At 46.9% G+C, this 18,574-nt stretch overlaps 1 protein-coding gene across 1 annotated transcript in view; it reads right to left on the bottom strand.

The window, feature by feature from the left end:
• Nucleotides 1-15,229, bottom strand: part of TMEM45A (transmembrane protein 45A) — a 66,017-nt gene extending 50,788 nt beyond the window's left edge. Inside the window, exon 1 of the mRNA XM_068270700.1 lies at nt 15,040-15,229. The gene's annotated coding sequence lies outside the window, so the exon portion shown is untranslated. The remainder of the gene's footprint in view (nt 1-15,039) is intronic.
• Between the last annotated feature and the right edge of the window lie 3,345 nt (nt 15,230-18,574).

Raw genomic sequence — 18,574 nt, 5'->3', positions numbered from 1 at the left:
CTGTAAAGAGGAGTTGCTTATTTGTTTAAAATATTCATTTATAGATTATTTAGTCAGTGTTTGCCCATTGTAAAATCTTTCCTCTCCTTGATTTGCATTCTGAAATTTATCCCTGGTGGTGACATCTTTAGTTCTGCCAGGTGATCTGTACGGAATGTTCGTTACTGAGAGTTCTATAGAGAAGAGTAGTGGAGCACACCTCTGAATAGACAAACGATGTGCCTCGGCAGATCCAGCAACACTCCAGATCAATGTGTCAATAGAACGAATGAAGCCGGCACCATCCAGTTATATTATTTGCTCTTTTATTGCTCAGAGCATTAGAACAGCAGCCGTTTCGAAGGGAAACGCTTCTTTCTCAAGCTCTGCTGTTCTAATGCTTTGAGCAATAAAAGAACAAATAATACAACTGGAAGGTGCCGGCTTCATTCGTTTTACTGAGAGTTCTGTGTACAAAGGAAGATGTTGCTTTCTTGGCAGTTAGAAAAAGCTGTTATTTCCCACAATGCAATGAGGTTAGCAGACAGAAAACTGTCAGGACCATGGCCATGACATCACACTGTGGGAGGGGTTTCACCACAATATCAGCCATACAGACCCCCCTGATGATCTATTTGAGAAAAGATAAAGATTTCCCATGGGAAAGGGGGTATCAGCTACAGATTGGAATGAAGTTCAATACCTGATTAAAGTTCCTCTTTAAATCACTAATGGATTGTGGAACTGCTTTCAGTCTTCAATGATCTCTGCTGGTGCGATTTTCCATATCCTGCAGTTAATTTTCCAACATAGCAACCTTGCTTCTCTGAGCAATCACACAGCTGTGGTCTTGTCTGCACGGCATGGCCACCCAGGACTTCACAGTTTGATTAGACTTCTCAACAGATTGGTGTCTTTCCTCTATACATATACTGCCACTTTGGCTAATTATACTCATGCAGGCCCATTGGTTTTCACCACCACAAAAAAATGCTGTTTGGAAGCCATCTTGGACACACTATAGGTGGGGCCATGTTTAATGTTTAATACTGTTTTTAATATACATCATCATGGATCTTCTACCACAACTTATTTTCTCTTGCAAGTGCTGGGTTCCTGGTTTGTATCCCAGCAAGGGAACTATTTGCACAGAGTTTGTATGTTCTTCCCGTGTCTGTGTGGGTTTCCTCCGGGCACTCCGGTTTCCTCCCACATCCCCAAAACATAGACATAAGTTAATTGGCTGCCTCCTAAAATTGACCCTAGACTACAATACATACACTACACGATACATTTCACTACACGATCCATACATACATAGACATAGGACTATGGTAGGGATTCGATTGGAAGCCACTCTGAGGTACAGTTAAAGTGGACCCAAATTAAAAATACAAGATTTCAGAAATAAAATCTATTTTCTAACTTATAATAATAAATAGCAGCCTTATTTCAGTTGCATGATGACAAATATAAAATATTTTACATTTATTGGAGGAACCCCTCCCTTCCTTTCATATTGCCGGGACAGAATCCGGCAGACTGGTGGAGTAGGTGGTGTCCGGCAATGGAGGAATTTCTAATGGCTGCCACCTGTATAACCCTAGCTATGAAAAGAGAAGGGTGAGAAGCATGCACTGAAATGCTCATAGGCTTGAAGGAGTGTTTATATTTGTATGTGTCAGAGTGGTGCAACTAAATATTTTGAATTAAAAAATTGTTTGGTTTGGGTCCACTTTAAGTGACAAGATAATCTACTCTGTACAGCGCTGCTGAAGATGTCGGCGCTATATAAATTCTTAATAATAACAATAAATAATAATATAAGTCTCACTACTGAGGCTGCAATACAAAGCTGCACTCCTAGATCTACTCAATAAAGAACCAATAATATAATAGTAATATTAATTGAAAAATATAATTTCAATAGGTTTTCATTAGATTTGATATTAATTTTGTATCTAATTTCTTATCTATTGAAATATGCGGCCACCTTTACAGATAAGGCAGCAGCGTACAGTGAACAGGATAGGATCTGTAAAAAACAGCATAATCCTGATTCACAACTTCTTGTCTGTAAAATACAGGCTCTAGTCTCCAGCAATGCTTATCTACTAAGATAAGGAATTACACACACAGTATTTCCCTCCCTCTTGCCTCTTCCCCATCCCATTGCTTGCAGAGCCACAGTTTGGGGGCTGGAATGATTTGTCTGTGGTCTGTCCGCACAGGATCAGCTTGCCAGCAAGTCAGGATTAAAGCGTGCCAGGCAACTAGCCAAGTACATCTGTAGGTAACTTTTCTTCAATAAAAGCACCATCATTTGGATAATTGGCCCTGCTCAAAAGCCTCTGAGTTCTGTTTGTGATGTTTACATTTGGCTGCAATCATTGTCGAAGTAGTTAGCCTTAATTTTATCTCATGAGCTAGGCAAAAAATATCTAAAGCTTGACATACAAACATCAATTTTAATCACCCAAGTGGGCCCCACCAGTCAGCCATCGTGCCCCCTTTGTGACCCCCCCCCCCCCCCAATAAATAAATAATAATAATTGGAGCTGGAGCCGCCACTGGTTGGTGGTGGTGGTGATGTAAGGATAACAGCTTCCTGAGAAAGCACCCATTGTGAAAAGGCCATTAAGGCCAGAAACTTGCATTCAGTTGCCAATCCACCCAACACAGCACAGTGCATTTCTATACTGCTGTGTATGGATCACATGACATCAATGTGTGAGCCTGTTATTCTGCATGCCCTGGCAGGGTGGACTGTAATGGAAATATAAGGTAAGAGGCATATGGAATCTATCCCCGCCTGTCAGGCTGATATTTGTCTTTAGTCTTTCTCAGTTAATGTTTGATCAAACCAGGGCGACCAAATCGTCTCTTTAAATATTGACATATCTGAGTTATACAGGTTCTGGGGATACGTACACATAATTGGTGCCTCCACTGTACCTATCTTAGCCATAAGACCTGAGTAAGGTATATGTGTCTGTATTTAAAGGACACCAGAGGTGAGAGGAATATGGAGGATGCCATATTTATTTCCATTTAAAGAGAACCTGTAACAAAAAAAAGTTCCCCTGGGGGGTACTCACCTCAGTAGGGGGAAGCCTAAGGTTCCCAATGAGGCTTCACCCTCCGCTGTAGCTGCAGGCAGTCCATCGCTGGCTCCCCCGAAGTCACTCGCGATCCTGGCTCGACAAGCCTGACAAGCTACATTTATTTACCTTCCCAGCTCCAGCGGGGGCGCTGTTGCGGCTCTCAGCACAGAGATAGGCGGAAACAGCCGATCTCTGTCGGGTCCACTCTACTGAGCAGGCGCAGGAGACTTGCGCCTGCGCAGTAGAGCGTCCCATCAGCGATCGGCTATTTCCACCTATCTCCGAGCGTAGAGCTGATACTGCGCCTGCGCTGGAGCCGGGAAGGTAAATATTTACATCCCCGCCATTCGGAGGGCCAGAGCGAGACCGCTGTAGGACACAGGAGGACGGAGGAAGACTCGATAGGATCCGGAGGCTTCCCCCACCCGAGGTGAGTACCCCCCAGAGGAACTTTTTGTCGTTACAGGTTTTCTTTAAGCAATATCAGTTGATCAATAGCAGTGTGATCATTCTGGTGTGATTCAAACACTACAGGAGCCAAATAGCTCAGCAGGGCTGCCAGGCAACTGGTATTGCTTAAAGGATACCCGAACTGAAATGTGGCATAATGAGATAGACATGTGTATGTACAGTGCCTAGCACACAAATAACTAGGCTGTGTTCCTTTTTTTCTTTCTCTGCCTGAAAGAGTTAAATATAAGGTATGCAAGTGGCTGACTCAGTCCTGACTCAGACAGGAAGTGACTACAGTGTGACCCTCACTGATAAGAAATTCCAACTATAAAACACTTTCCTAGCAGAAAATAGCTTCTGAGAGCAAGAAAGAGGTAAAAAAGGGGAATTTCTCATCAGTGAGGGTCACACTGTAGTCACTTCCTGTCTGAGTCAGGACTGAGTCAGCCACTTGCATACCTTATATTTAACTCTTTCAGGCAGAGAAAGAAAAAAAGGAACACAGCATAGTTATTTGTGTGCTAGGCACTGTACATACACATGTCTATCTCATTATGTCACATTTCAGTTAGGGTATCCTTTAAAATAAAGTAAATATGGCAGCCTCCATATACCTCTCACTTCAGGTGTCCTTTATACCTGGTACACACGATTGACAGTTGAACCGAATATTTCCAACAGGTTCGATCTGATTTTCAATCGTTTTTCTGATCAATATTGTATAAAAGTGATCGGACTTGACATAAATAATCAATTCAATCGTCAATCTGACAGAAAATTGCATCGTGTGTACTAGGCATTACGTTACATGTGAGTGTTATCTCTCTCAAGCCCATATTTAATTCACCTTTTCTCCTGGGTGATATTTTCACAGCTTGTAAATAAAATGCATTTTAAGCCGCCAGCAAGCAAGAAAATACTAAGAATAAATCTGGTAGTACTTTTTCACCAACTCTTGGGTACTTTTTTAATTGTAAAATGCTGAAAAGTTAGAGAAGATGAAAATTATCTCCTAGGACAGTGATAGACAAACTTGGCTCTCCAGCTGTTAAGGAACTACAAGTCCCACAATGCATTGCAGGAGTCTGACAGCCACAGTCATGATTTATGAAGGCAAATGCATTGTGGGACTTGTAGTTCCTTAACAGCTGGTGAGCCAAGTTTGCAGATCACTGTCCTAGGAGATAACTCAGGTGAAAAAGTGAATTGCATACGGGCCAGGGACTCTTATCTGCTGGACTTGTGATATGACATGGAGCTTACATAAACCAGGAAGAAAAAAGCAGTCAGCTGAGAGGGGGAGGTAGAGAACACTCCCATACAGATGTTTATAGCGCACCCGTAGGTGTAGTTATGTTAAGTTCATTAACCACTTCAGGACCACAGTGCTAAACCCCCCTAAAGAACAGGCTATTTTTATTAAATTGGCCACTGCAGCTTTAAGGCCAAGCTGCAGGGCCGCACAACACAGCTCACTAGTGATCCCCCCCCCCCTTTTCTCCCACCAAACCAGCTCTCTGTTGGTGGGGTCTGATCGCCCCCATGTTTATTTTTTTTAAATAAATATTTGTATCTGATCGCAGCGCTGAACATGGTAATTATACGGACGCTCGGAGACTGAAGGCGGGGTGGAGCTCCGCCCCTCAAGCAGGAGATGTGCGTGCAGGGTGCGTGCGATCTCTTGCAAACTGCAGCCCCAGGACTTGATGCCAATTGGCGTTAGGCGGTCCTGGGGCTGCCACCGCTGCCACGCCCATTGGCGTGGGGCAGTCGCCAGGTAGTTAAGTGCACTATAAATGATAAATGTATAAATAGACTATTATAATCAATCTCATCACATTTAAGCTAATTTCCCTAAACATTGGCCAATGTTAATCTAAGTAGTAGGCCGGCAGTTGGAGCTTATATATTAAACAGTATTTGTAATCCACAAGGGTGTAGGGGAAAGTTTCACTCAGGAGAGCAGCAGCAGTAAGATGACACAAGCTGAATTATTCGATATATATGAATGATCCCATTCTGATAGGCCTAGACACCCCAGAGCAGATTGTTAGGCCGATGTGTTTTTGTCTCTAGTCCTAACTAGAAACTGCGTTGGGAGGCCTATCCATGTGAAAGTCACAATTCACCAGGAATCACTCACTCAAAGCTGGCTCTGTGAATCTGCAGAGCTTTAATGCAGGCAGATGATAAGACATACCAATAAACTGGATTCACTATCAGCCGGTCACTGTAGTAATAAAGTAACTTGCCTACGGTTCTTTCAATAGAGGCAGAATAAATCAGCCACGTGAAGTAGTCTGTCACACTCCTTCAGAAAGGATGCAGTCACAGGACATTGTGGAGAAAGGATTTCACCTCCAGATAGTTTAGCAGCTCTGAGTAAAGCACTTCTCTGTAGAGCTCTACCAGTTCTTCTAGACAGTCCAGTCCTGTGTGTGGAACACTGTGTAATTCCCCAGATCTCTTTACAGCCAGTTCTCTCTCCCCAGTTTCTAGCAAATGCTCTGTTCTCAGAGCTAAGACTTTCTCTCTCCACAGTATAAAAGCTGCCCTTGTAAGGAGTCGGCAGGCCGCCACCGATGGCCCTAACGCTGACTCGCGGTTGTTGCCGTCCCTGCCGCTGACTCACATGCGTGCAAGGCGCGCTCTGTCTACATAAATAATAGGCACGTGTCTCCCTGCGTGTCAGCTAATTAGCTCCGATTGGTCAGGCCTTGTATTTGAACCTGGTGAGCACTCCATCTGGGCCCGTGATAGCCTATGCTGGGCTTGTTGCTGAGATTGCGCTCACACCAAGTGCTTCTCTTGCTGCCGACTTGTGTCTGTCTCTTGACTAAGCTCCTTCCAGATTGCTTTTCCGTTACCGACCCGGCTTGAACCTGACCACGCTTCTCTATTGGTTTATCTGTTACCGACCTCGGCTTGTTAAAGGATTCGCATGAACACTGCCTGGACTGACTCTGGCTTGATTGACCACGCATCTGTCTAGTGATTATACTTCAGCCATTACCAGCTATCTTGCCATCATCTGTATTGCCTCAGCCTATAGGCCTCAGGTGACTATTCAGTATTCTGTGTTAGAATAGCTCATTGCTGTGTTTGGTGTTTGCTGTCTGCCAGGTTGTATGCTACATCTGCCTGCAGGGTATTGTAGTTTGTATTAGGCAAGAGTTTCTGCAGGCGTTAGGGCTGGGATATAGATCAGTCATATGGCTGTAGGATACAACAGCACACCAGTCTCGATTATAATGCAACGCACATTTATTGTGCACTATTTCACATATATATCCGACAATAGTTTGAGGGGCCACACAGGGTCCCCCTTTCTCAAGGCATGTGACATAATGCCACATAATTTTTCTACTACATATCAGTCATATGGGCATACAGCCCGACTCATAGCAGGTGACCAGGCAAGCCTGACAGCTCTCCTATTGGTACACCTAGATGTAGGAGGGAAAACCACAAACAGCAAACTATGCAATTAACTGTTTCAGAGCTGATTTCATAGAAGTACAAATCCCAGATATGATTACACAGAGAATAAACTTTATACAGTTACTGAATAGCCATTTTGGCAGGGTGGCTACATGTACCGTATTTTAAAACTTTTTGCCTCATGCTAGGAGAAGAGGGGTGGAGGGTAGAACAATCTCTCAAACTGCCCATGCGCTCGGCCACACACGCATCAACCATATTATGCATTTTCAGGCATATTTAATTGCTTTGCTGATAACTTAGTAAAATCTGGATTAGTCCTCATCCATTATTTTGATTAGGGAATTGTTTTTGTCACATAATGTTAAAGTGAACCTAACTGAAAGTATAAAAAGAGTTTCACTTACCTGGGACTTCTCTTTGATTTTGCTAACTGATGGGCCACTGTGCATGCACAGCCATGGCCGCGCGCGTCCTCACTCACGATCAAGTCGCCGTAGTTGTCCTGCACAGTACGTGTACACTTGTACACGTTTTGCACAGTATGCGTTCCCACGTACACGTACTGCGCATGCCAAGGACGGCATCGTGATCGAGGATGCACACGGGCATAGGACGTCTGCGGGGGGCCGGTAGATGCCATGGGATTGTTTTGTTGATGACCACCTTTATGAAGATTATGACTACCTTTAAGAGACTCTGAAGTGTTCCTGTGCAATATACCGTATTTTTTGCACCATAAGATGCTCTGGACCATTAGACACACCTAAGTTTTGTGGACAAAAATCAGGGGGAAAAAAGAGCTGAGATCAGCGAGTGCAGAGATTGGCCAGATTGGCAGAGCCTGGTCCCGCCTTCAAGACCATCGGCCCCCACCTGATTGGCTGGCAGTGTCTGAAAAGGAAATATGGAGGCAGACGCCAGAAGGAAGAGTGGGCGATCCCGCTGGTGCGGTGGATGGCAGGGGTCATCGCGTCTGTCCATGACTGACAGCACATGACAGCGACTCAAAATGGGCATGTTTCAGGAAGAGCGAGCCAGCCCTCTGGCAGGGGAGAGGAGAGAACTTGGTGGAACGCACACACAGCCGGGCTGTACCTGGAAGCATCAGTCCAGGAGGAAGAGTAACGGCAAGGGTTAGCGTGTCTGGCCGCTGCAGCGGCCATGATTGACAGCGCCCTGACATGATTGGCCGGCATCTAAAGGAAGCATAGAAGATGCATGCACTGTATATTGTATATTCTGGCGTATAAGACTACTTTTTAACCCTTGAAAATCTTCTGAACAGTCAGGGGTCGTCTTATACGCCGGGTGTCATTGATGCCGGGTGATATGCCCTATCCTGTTACAGACTCTCAGATCTCGCTGCTGAGGACTGTAGTGAAGCGGCGCAGGCGCACATGTGCGAGATCTGAGAGGCAGAGAAGGAGATAAATAGGATACAAGGGTGGGCCAGAAGGGTAAAAGAGGCGTGTTTTATGGGCACAGCGCGATCTATTCTTCCATACCGCTCTGATAAACAGGGAGACAAGGAGAGTTGACCAATCCAACCAGTCAATCAATCGCCTATATACTGTTATATACTGGGTACCACATACAGTACAGCCCCAGTATCTGTTCATACACAGCACCAGCATATGATTTTTTTACATTTTTATTTGGTGTGCGTTGGAAGAGAGGTAGTCTTATACGGCGGGTATATCCCAAAATCTATACTTTAACTGGAAAAGTTGAAGGGTCGTTTTATACGCCCAGTCATCTTATATGCCGGAATATACAATATTTTTAACCCCACTTTTGGGGGAGAAAAAGTGTGTCTTATATTCCAGAAAATACGGTAAACTGAGCAGAATATGGTAACCACATAATCAGAGGCTCCTTTCAGTGAAAACTGTGCGATAAAATGATGTTATGATCCACAGCTACACCCCGACAAAGTCCTGTTGTTGGTAAGAATGTCAGGAGAAAATGTTCCAGTGTCAGGAGCTAGGCCCTCCCCTTTGACCTTTTGAAGCCTTTGCACTGGTCCTTTAAAGAGAACCCGAGGTGGGTTTGAAGAATGTTATCTGCATACAGAGGCTGGATCTGCCTATACAGCCCAGCCTCTGTTGCTATCCCAAACCCCACTAAGGTCCCCCTGCACTCTGCAATCCCTCATAAATCACAGCCACGCTGCTGACAAACAGCTTGGCAGAGCTGGTTGTGTTTATCTCTATAGTGTCAGTCTGCTGCTCTCCCCGCCTCCTGCAGAACTCCAGTCCCCGCCTGCATCCCTTCCCTCCCTGCTGATTGGAGGGAAGGGATGGGGGCAGGGACCGGAGCTATGCAGGAGGCAGGGGAGCAGCTGAGACTGACACTACAGATGTAAATACAGCCTCGATTTATGGGGATTGCAGAGTGCAGGGGGACCTTAGGGGGGTTTGGGATAGCAACAGAGGATGGGCTGTATAGGCAGATCCAGCCTCTGTATGCAGATAACATTCTTTAAACACACCTCGGGTTTTCTTTAATGTGATGGATGCTGATCAACAGAAACTCACTCCTGCTTACAGTACATCTGTTCCAGACCTCTGGTCTGTTTATTAGGTAGTTAGATATGTATTTTTCAGTATAAGCACACTCAGATCATGTAGATTATTACAGTATTCACGATTATTTCAGGGTCACTTTAAGGAGTTTGCGTAGATTTGGAGTGACTCGGTTTAGTTATGTGTCTCCTTGTTGTTTACAGTTTTTGCTGTTTTTTGGCAGCGTCGTCTCTCCCTTGTTGTTCAGCTAATGCTAATCAAACTCTCTGAACAAAAACATCCTTCCCCTTGCCAATCCTAAATCTCCCTCCTTAAAGGGCAACTGATCTGAGAGGGATATGGAGGCTGACATATTCATTTTCTTTTAAACAATGCCAGTTGCTTGGCAGTCCTGCTGATATCTTTGGCTGCAGTAGTGTCTGAATCACACATCTGAAATTCGGTAAATGCAGGATCTGCTGATGATAACGTCACTGCCATGATAACTGCACAAAATCAATCCCGTTATCAAACAGGAGAAGATCAGACATGTCCGAAATAATCGTCCAATTCCCGCCAATCAGAACGGGAAATTGCATCGTGTGTATTTAGCCTAAGGGTCCTTATCCACTGCAAGTGTCCCGACTTGATTGTTGGAATGTATGTGTTTGGCCAATCGCTGGCGGTAAAACAGAAACTGCGTTGCGCCTTTTGCACTGGATTACTCCAGTTAAAATCAATGTGAGCGCAAAAAAAAAAGGCAAACTTCGATTTCTCTCTTTACACTTTTTTCTTCTAATTAACCACCCTGGTGTTTAATTGTTTTGCAGCGCTCGGCCGCGGGTGGGTTTTTTTCACTTTTTTTGTTCTATCATGTAGCTAGCCTAGCGCTAGCTACATGATTCCCCCCTCCCTGCGCTATCCCTCCCACCCCTCCGATTGCTGCCGGCGACCATACCCAACAGGAAATCCCGCTGGCGACGATCGAAATGACGTCATTGACATCATGACGTCCCGATCCACCCCTTAGCGCAGCCTGGCGGTGATTGGCCAGGCTGCGAAATGGGTCTTGGGGGGCCCTCTTTCGCGGCGCGTAGCGGCGGATCGCCGGCGATAGAGTAAAACCCGCAGCTAGCAAAGTGCTAGCTGCGTGTTTTCAACAAAAAATTGTCAAAAAAGACCCACCAGGGGCTGAGATATTTAGCCTGGCGGTACTGGACGAGCTGAGCTCATCCATACCGCAAATGTGGTTAAAAAAAAAAATCGCTGGAGAAATGCAATCACACAATAAAAATTACATTTCTTTCCCCTGTTTGGATAATCTTGTCCCGAGAGCTGGCGCCTAACACACTGCCGCAGACTCACAATTCAGAGTCATATTAGCGGCAATGGTGAAAATAGGAGAGCTCTGGTGCTAAAACATGGGGCAGGGACTGATTGGTAGGGACTCTGGGTCCCAATGAGGCATCCCTCACTGTCCTTCAGTCCTTCGCTGCCTGGGACGCTCCATCTGATCTGGCTGCATTCCTCTTCTGACACATGCGCAGTAGTGCAGAGCCACTCTCGCACAAGCGGCTCCATCTAACTACGCAACGGCGCAGGGACGGCCATACTCGTGCAGGGACAGTATAGCTGCTCTCGTGCTTAAAAAGGAGGGCAGCCTGATAAGATTACCGATGAGCCCTTGTCCATAATCTTTGGAGGGGCCACACTCGGCAACGGGGGACCAGAGGACAGCAAGGGAAGCCTCATTAGGGCCCAGGGGCTTCCCTCTTCTTAGCTAAGTATCCAATGGCGTCACTAGACATTGTGGGGCACCATAGCAAAACTTTCATGGGGCCATAAGATGTAGGCACTCCCTAACCCTAACCCCACCCTATGGATATGAGTTAATTTGGCAATTTTTTTCATGCGATCTACACTGCATATAGACCATGGGCACTTAGAAAAAAATTATAGGTTGTAGGAACACAAGAATGTTAATGGTGAATACATCAAGTACGACTTGGGCCCCCTAGCAGCGGCTATTTATGCTATGGCTATTGTTACGCCCTTGTAAGTATCCGATTGTTTACCCGAGCTTTGGCTCAGGTACACTTTAAAAGTCACAGGTACACTTGAAAGACCTAGCCAGCACTTGAGTGTAGCAAGCAGCAGATGATGTCCGGGCAGCTTAGAGGAAAGGGAATAGTCATCATGAGTACACATCCTCCTCCTGACTGTACAGAGCTCTCCTGCCTCGCTAAACTTTCCACCAGTCACCAGGAAAACTCTGAGAAAGTTTACTGAGTGGAGGCCGGCTGAGCTACAACCACAGGGAGGTTCCTTCACCGGCATCACGTACGTGACTGAGCTCATCGCCTGACACTGACAAGTACAGCGAGAACACAGCCACGCGTCCATCCATACAGCTGCATCTATAGCCGATCACAATATCCCGGGAGTGACTACTGGAGAAATCGTGTCTCGCTACATCTGATGTCATGTGCTGATCATACGTGTTCTGATCGTTCAGTGGCTCTTTAGATCTAATAAAAGGATTGGATCCATGCAGGGGCAGAACTACAAATCATGTGGCCCCTCAGCAAAACTTTGACAGGACCCCTAAATTTTCACACCCCTTCCCTTGCTTCCACTTTGGTGCCCCTCACAGCCCAATGGCCCATCTTGCAAGGGTCCTAAAACAAACGTGGCCATCGTGATCTTCACACCCAGAACAAGTGTAGCCACATAAACACCTGAGCTGAAGTATGGTCCCCTTTATTGCAGGAAGGGGAGGTTAGTAGTTGGGACTCCCTTACAGCTCTGAGCCCCAAGATCAGTGGTGATCCTCCCAGATGCAAGGCGATACTTTTACCAGGTGGTCTAGCAAGATCCTGCCACTTGCAAAAATTTGCTGTCTCTCTTTTCTATAGAAATAATTAGACAAATGTGTCAAAAACTGCTACCTTGATGCCTAACCTTAACCTACCCCTTCTCCTGTCTAAACCTGACCTACCTTCATGATGCCTAGCCCTAACTTACCTCCTTAAGGTTAACCAATTCATGAAGCCTAGCCCTAGACTTCCTCCTAAGCATTCATCTCTTTCTGATGTCTACACTTCTGTAAGCAAGAATTGAACTTCATCCAAATCGATAGCTGATACCCCCTTTCCCATGAGAAATATACTCCTTTTCACAAACAGGGGCTCTGTATGGCTGATATTGTGGGGAAACCCCTCCCACAGTGTGATGTCAGGACCATGGTTCTGACATCACACTGTGGGAGTCTTGTTGCATTGTGGGAAATAACAGCTGTTTACAGCTGTTTCCAACTTCCAAAAAAGCAAGCAGCATCTCCTTCCACTGACATCACCTACCAGCAGTAAAAATGTCACCACGTGATAAATGTCACAATGTAAATCAGGGAGAGGAAAGGTTTTACAATGGGCAAACACTGACTAAATCATTTATACATAATTATTGTAAAAATGAAGCACATTTTCACTGGAGTTCCTCTTTAACCTACCTCCTAAACATTAACCACTCTCTGATATCTTAAGGTACGTACACATGTTCAACAAAGTGCACGGCCAACACCACAGCATGACCGACCCAATGACAAACCTTTTACACGACTTGTATTTTCTGCAAATCAACCAATCGAACGACCAATTCATTAATATACTGCGCACGCAAGCAGAACTACAGACTGCATGGGATGGCCTTGTTCAAAACGACGTTGTACACACATGGTCAACTGCACGATATCAGCCCAACAGTCATGTGAGTTGATCTGCAGCATGGATCACACAAACCGCCTGTTATCAGTCACTTGTCTAGTCCTTTGCTCTCCCCAGAACACAAAAGCAAATTCCCGACCAGCACAATTCTTCCAGAGAAGCCTATGGTAGAAATGCTCTGGACCCCGAATGGAACTATAACAAACCATCTGAGAGGACACTTCACTGCTCCAGTTGGTCGTTCTTTTCCAAAGATCATCATTCTACACTTTCATCATTCTTCCAAAGTTTAAGTGTCATGTAGGGGAAAATGGGAGCTCCACAGTAAAGGTGGCCATTTACGTATCAAATTTTCCCAACGATTCCCAGCAGATTTGATCGGTCTGACTGAATCTGCTAGATATCGGTGCCTCAGCCTACTGGCCTGATTGCTCATCGGATTATTTTTGACCGAAATTGGTCGACTGCAGTGACGGAAGATACTGATCAGCAGTGGATCAGCAGCTGTTAGATAGAGCTTGTCGGATAAGTTCTCATAATCACGCTCCCCTCCATGTATGTGTGCAGCCGTACTGCATCTATGCGACTACGTCCGCACCTGTGCAGTAAGCCAAAGCTGCTCATCCACGATTGGCTCTGTGCTACTGCTCAGGTGCGGCCGTACTGGTGAAGGCGCAGTTTGCCCGCGCTTATGCACAAAGGGGGCCACAGTCGCAATATAAAAGGAGGAGGATCCAGAGGCTTCATAGATAAGTAGCTAACTTTTTAAATTTCATCTGCCTCAGATTCACTTTAAGGAATACGATTGTTCACTAAAAATTGCACCATCAATGGGCACTTTAAAGTGTACCTGTCACGGGGGAAAGAGTTCTATTTACTTACATCGGGCTTCTTCCAGCACTTCAAAGCCTTACGGGTCCCTCTCTGTCCTCCCGATGATCAGTCGAGCCCCTCTGAAAGTCCGCCGGCTCATGCGCAGAACGTTCCCGGCTATGAGAGCGCAAGCAAAGAAGTGCGCTCTGCGCTAGTCTACTTTAGGGGACCCAGTAGGAAACCTCCCAGAGAACAGTTCTCCAGTCACAGCACCCTCCTACAGCACAAAGTGTTGCGACTGGCTGAATAGTGTGGGCTTAGTTTACTCCAACCTACCAGAAACCTGGCAGTTAGAGAGGGTGCCGTCCACCCAATCACATTAGCTGAACTTCCCAATGAGGTTCCCTGCTGGGTCCCCTAAAGTAGACAAGCGCTGTGCACTCTGCACAGTGGCCTGCAACAACAGGCGGTCATTCAAAGGGTTATAGCTGATCAACGGAGTGCTATAGGAGGACAGCGAGAGACTTGTAAGCCTGGGGAGGCCTGGAATAAGCCCCAATTAAAGGCACCCTAAGTAGAGCATAAAAATGTAAATCTTAACTTACCTGGGGCTACCTCCAGCCCCCCATAGCCAGCGTGGTCCCTTGGCGTCCCCTTCGTGCTCCCACTAGGCGTCTGCGTGCCCAGCTGCATCACGCGCCTGTCGACATGAGCATTCTGCGAAAACGCGGTTCAGTCTTTTTAGAACCATGCTTGCGCAGAACGCTCACGTAGCTGCCAGCGGGAGCCCGGAGGGGTCCCAGAGGACACTGAGGGACCTCGCAGGCTACAGGGGGCTGGAGGAAGACCCAGGTAAATTCAGATTTCCATTTTTATGCACTGCTCAGGGTCCCTTTAAGTAACAGGAGAGGTACTCTTTATATCACACACTGAACATGATCAGCTGAATCTGCTAACTGTAAGCTTGTAACAGGCAAGCACTGGTCTCTATAGTAGTATAGATCTAGAGATGGTACTCACCAGCTTTGGCTCTGTGATCAGCTGGAAAGTTGTGCAGAGTTGTGAGGTCAGAGCTGTAACACGTCACCAGCCCCCACTGTTCCTTGCAGAGTACATGGAGGATCCTCAGGCAGGAGAGATCACACACATTACAATGGCCAGCTTCCCTGGGAAGTAACTTACAGAACTGTCCGCTTCATCATCACCTCCTCCAGCTGCACACTATAGTACAGTCAATCTACATGCTGGGCATTCAGCACTGCTCATTGGTCGGCTGGGAAGCAGTTCAGGTCTCTGATAGGCTCCTGCTGCTGTCAGTCACGCTATCACTATATTCCACGTGTACGGCCTGCGCCCCCTGGTGGCTGGTATTAGGCCCCGCAGGCCGGACGCGCTGGAAGAAGTGATGTTTGTTTTCAGTGGTGTGTACAGAAGTCAGCATGGATTTTACATCTGAAAGCAAGACTTGGTAACGGAGGAATTGCAGGGACAGTGCAGCTGTTTAGAAAATCACCTCCTGGGGAAAAGGGGGTGGAGCAGAACACAGGGGGAAGTTTAGATCAAATTACACTTTTGTCCTTTAGGGCCTTTTTCCACTAGCCTGCGATTTGCGATTTGCTTCTGATCGCAAATCGCAAGGTACATTAAACTAATGGAAACTGCAGCAACAATTTCCATTAGTGCGATCCGATTGCGATGCGATTTTGGTCAAAGCGCAATCGTCGTCCTGCTGCGTTTTGTATGCGATTGAGCTGGACTATAATGAGTATAGTAGCTCAATCGCAATCGCAATCGCATGGTGGAAATTGAAACGCGATCGCAATCGCGATCACATTTCATAGTGGAAAAGAGCCCTTAGACAGGGAACATACTAGCTGCGATTGTGTGCGTTTTGGCACGGCCGGCAAAATAAGGCACAATTCCACAAGCTATTGAAGTCTAGGCCTCGTTCACATCTACTTAGCGCAGATGGGCGGTGCGATCAGAATGCAACGCGTATGATCGTACGCAGGGTCGGCCCTAGGTTTCACAGCGCACTGAGCGAAACCAGATTTTGGTGCCCCCCCCCCCCAAATCCTTTCCGTGCGTCAGATCCCCATTTTAGTGTATAAAGGCAGATATCTCCCCTACCTTAAGTGTATATAGGCAGATCCCATCCCCCCATTTAGTGTATATAGGCAGATCCCATCCCCCCATTTAGTGTATATAGGAAGATCCCCTTTTAATGTATATAGGCTAGGCAGATAAATAGTCTATATAGGCAGATCCCCCTTTTTGTATATCTAGGCAGATCCCCTTTTAATGTATATAGGCTAGGCAGAAAAATAGTGTGTATATAGGCAGATCCCCCTTTAGTGTATATATAGGCACCCCTGACTGCCCCCCCTTCCCCAACCAGGAGGCAGTTGGGGAACTTTTTACTTTTCTACTTGACTTAACCACTGGGGACAGAAGATGTCCAGGACTCAGGAGTGACAAGTATCTAATTTGAGGCAGCGCAGCTCCGGAGCAGCCTGCATCCCCCACTGAAGCAGGCTGAGCCATCTAATCAGACATCGCCTGTGAGCGAGGGGTGACACTTTTGGCACGCACGGCTCACACATGCTCTACAAGAGGCAGCAGCAGGTTCCTGGAGTCGTCTCCTCCATCACTGGAGATGTGGCAAACGGTTCCCGAACCGTTCGCCGGCGAACATCTCTGAATCCCTGGGGGGTTTACTACTTCCGGGTCGCTCTGACCCGGAGTAGTACGCCTGCGCTGCCCGGCGGAGCGCGTCCTAGATCGCGCTCCTGTTGCCGGGCACTTTCTGCGCATGTGCGTGACGTCATGAACGACTTCACGCTCATGCGCAGAAAGTACCCAGCAACAAGAGCGCGATCTATGACGGCATGGATTTTACATCTGAAAGCAAGACTTGGTAACGGAGGAATTGCAGGGGCAGTGCAGCTGTTTAGAAAATCACCTCCTGGGGAAAAGGGGGTGGAGCAGAACACAGGAAGTTTAGATCAAATTACACTTTTGTCCTTTAGGCAGGGAACATACTAGCTGCGATTGTGTGCGTTTTGGCACGGCCGGCAAAATGAGCACAATTCCACAGGCTATTGAAGTCTAAGGCCTCGTTCACATCTACTTAGCGCAGATGGGCAGTGCGATCACGATCAGAATGCAATGCGTATGTTCGTACGCAGGACCTCGTTTAGGCAGTGAGTGACAGGGACCCCCCCTCTATCCGCCACTCCCCCCTCACCTTGCAGCCAGCAGCAGCAGCCCAGCGTCAGACCTCAGGATCAGTGGGCGACCCGACCAGTAAGAGCGGGCGCGGACGCACCCGCTCTATATGCGGAAGTGATGTCACTTCCGCATATCAGTGTGGTGTGCTAGGTCCTAGCACCCGCACCGCACTATTGGTCACCGCCTGACCGTCTGACGTGCTAGAGGGGGAGGGGAGCGGCGGCTAGAGTGGGGGAGCGGCGGCCAGAGGGGGTGAGCGGCGGTGGCCGGGCAGCGCCTCTCAAAGAGAGGCGCCTGGGTGCAATGCACCCGCAGCACCCGCCCAGGCGGGGCCCTGACTGCAGCGGGACGGAGGGCAAAGGCGGAGCTACTCGCCACAGACTGACTCGGAGCCCGCAGCCAGGAAGAAATGCGGCCATGGCCAGTGTAGAGTAGATGAATGCACATGCGCCCCCCTGAAGGCCGGCGTCCTGAACGACCGATCCAGTCGCTCAGGTCAAAGGCCAGCCGTGATCGTACGCCATCTGCGCCGCTGCCCACTGCGCTGCTGATCCCATCCATAGACAGTGATGGGATCAGCTCTGCGCTTGCGGGCAAAATGCAGGCAGCAGTACGCAAGCGCATCATAGCACATCGTACTGCTGCGCAGGGCAGTAAATGTGAATGGCAAATGGGCTGTCTATGCCCTTCTGCCGTTCCTGCGTGTCACCACGTCATACGAGCTTCCAAATGCGCAGAGGAACGCGTATGATGTGAACGAGCCTTCAGGCTGGGTGCACACATAGCAGAAACGCTAGCGTTGTGTAAAACGCTGCGTTTTTGCCGCTAATGGAAGTCTATGTGCTGCAGGAAAAAAACAAATATAAAAACACATATGCGTTTTCAATCCTGCGTTTTTAAAAATGCTGGTTTTGTTACATAATATTCATAGATGCATCAAAATCGCACATAATGAAAGTCAATGGGAACGCAATGGTATGCGTTTTCCATGCGTTTTTATATGCGTTTTATACCAAAAATATATTTTTTTGCTGTTTTTCCGCTTCCTGTTGTCTTTCTAGTGATTTGCATAAATGGAAATATAAAAACGCATACAAAACAACGCATGTGTTTTGTCTATGCGAACTGCAAACGCATTAAAACGCACACAAAATGCTTGAAAAATGCATCGCAAACGCATTGAAATGGAGTAAAAACACACAAAAAACGCACACAACATTAACATAAAACATGACATAAAACGCAGCCTTTCACGTTATGTTATGTGTGCACTCAGCCTAAGTGTTGGCTGTCATTAGTAGCAATTGTTTACGGATTACTGTAC

Source organism: Hyperolius riggenbachi, chromosome 2, assembly GCF_040937935.1.
Source record: "Hyperolius riggenbachi isolate aHypRig1 chromosome 2, aHypRig1.pri, whole genome shotgun sequence".
NCBI classification, from domain to species: Eukaryota; Metazoa; Chordata; class Amphibia; order Anura; family Hyperoliidae; genus Hyperolius; species Hyperolius riggenbachi.
Note: the sequence above shows the minus strand (reverse complement) of the source record. Positions and strands in the feature narration are given on the sequence as shown.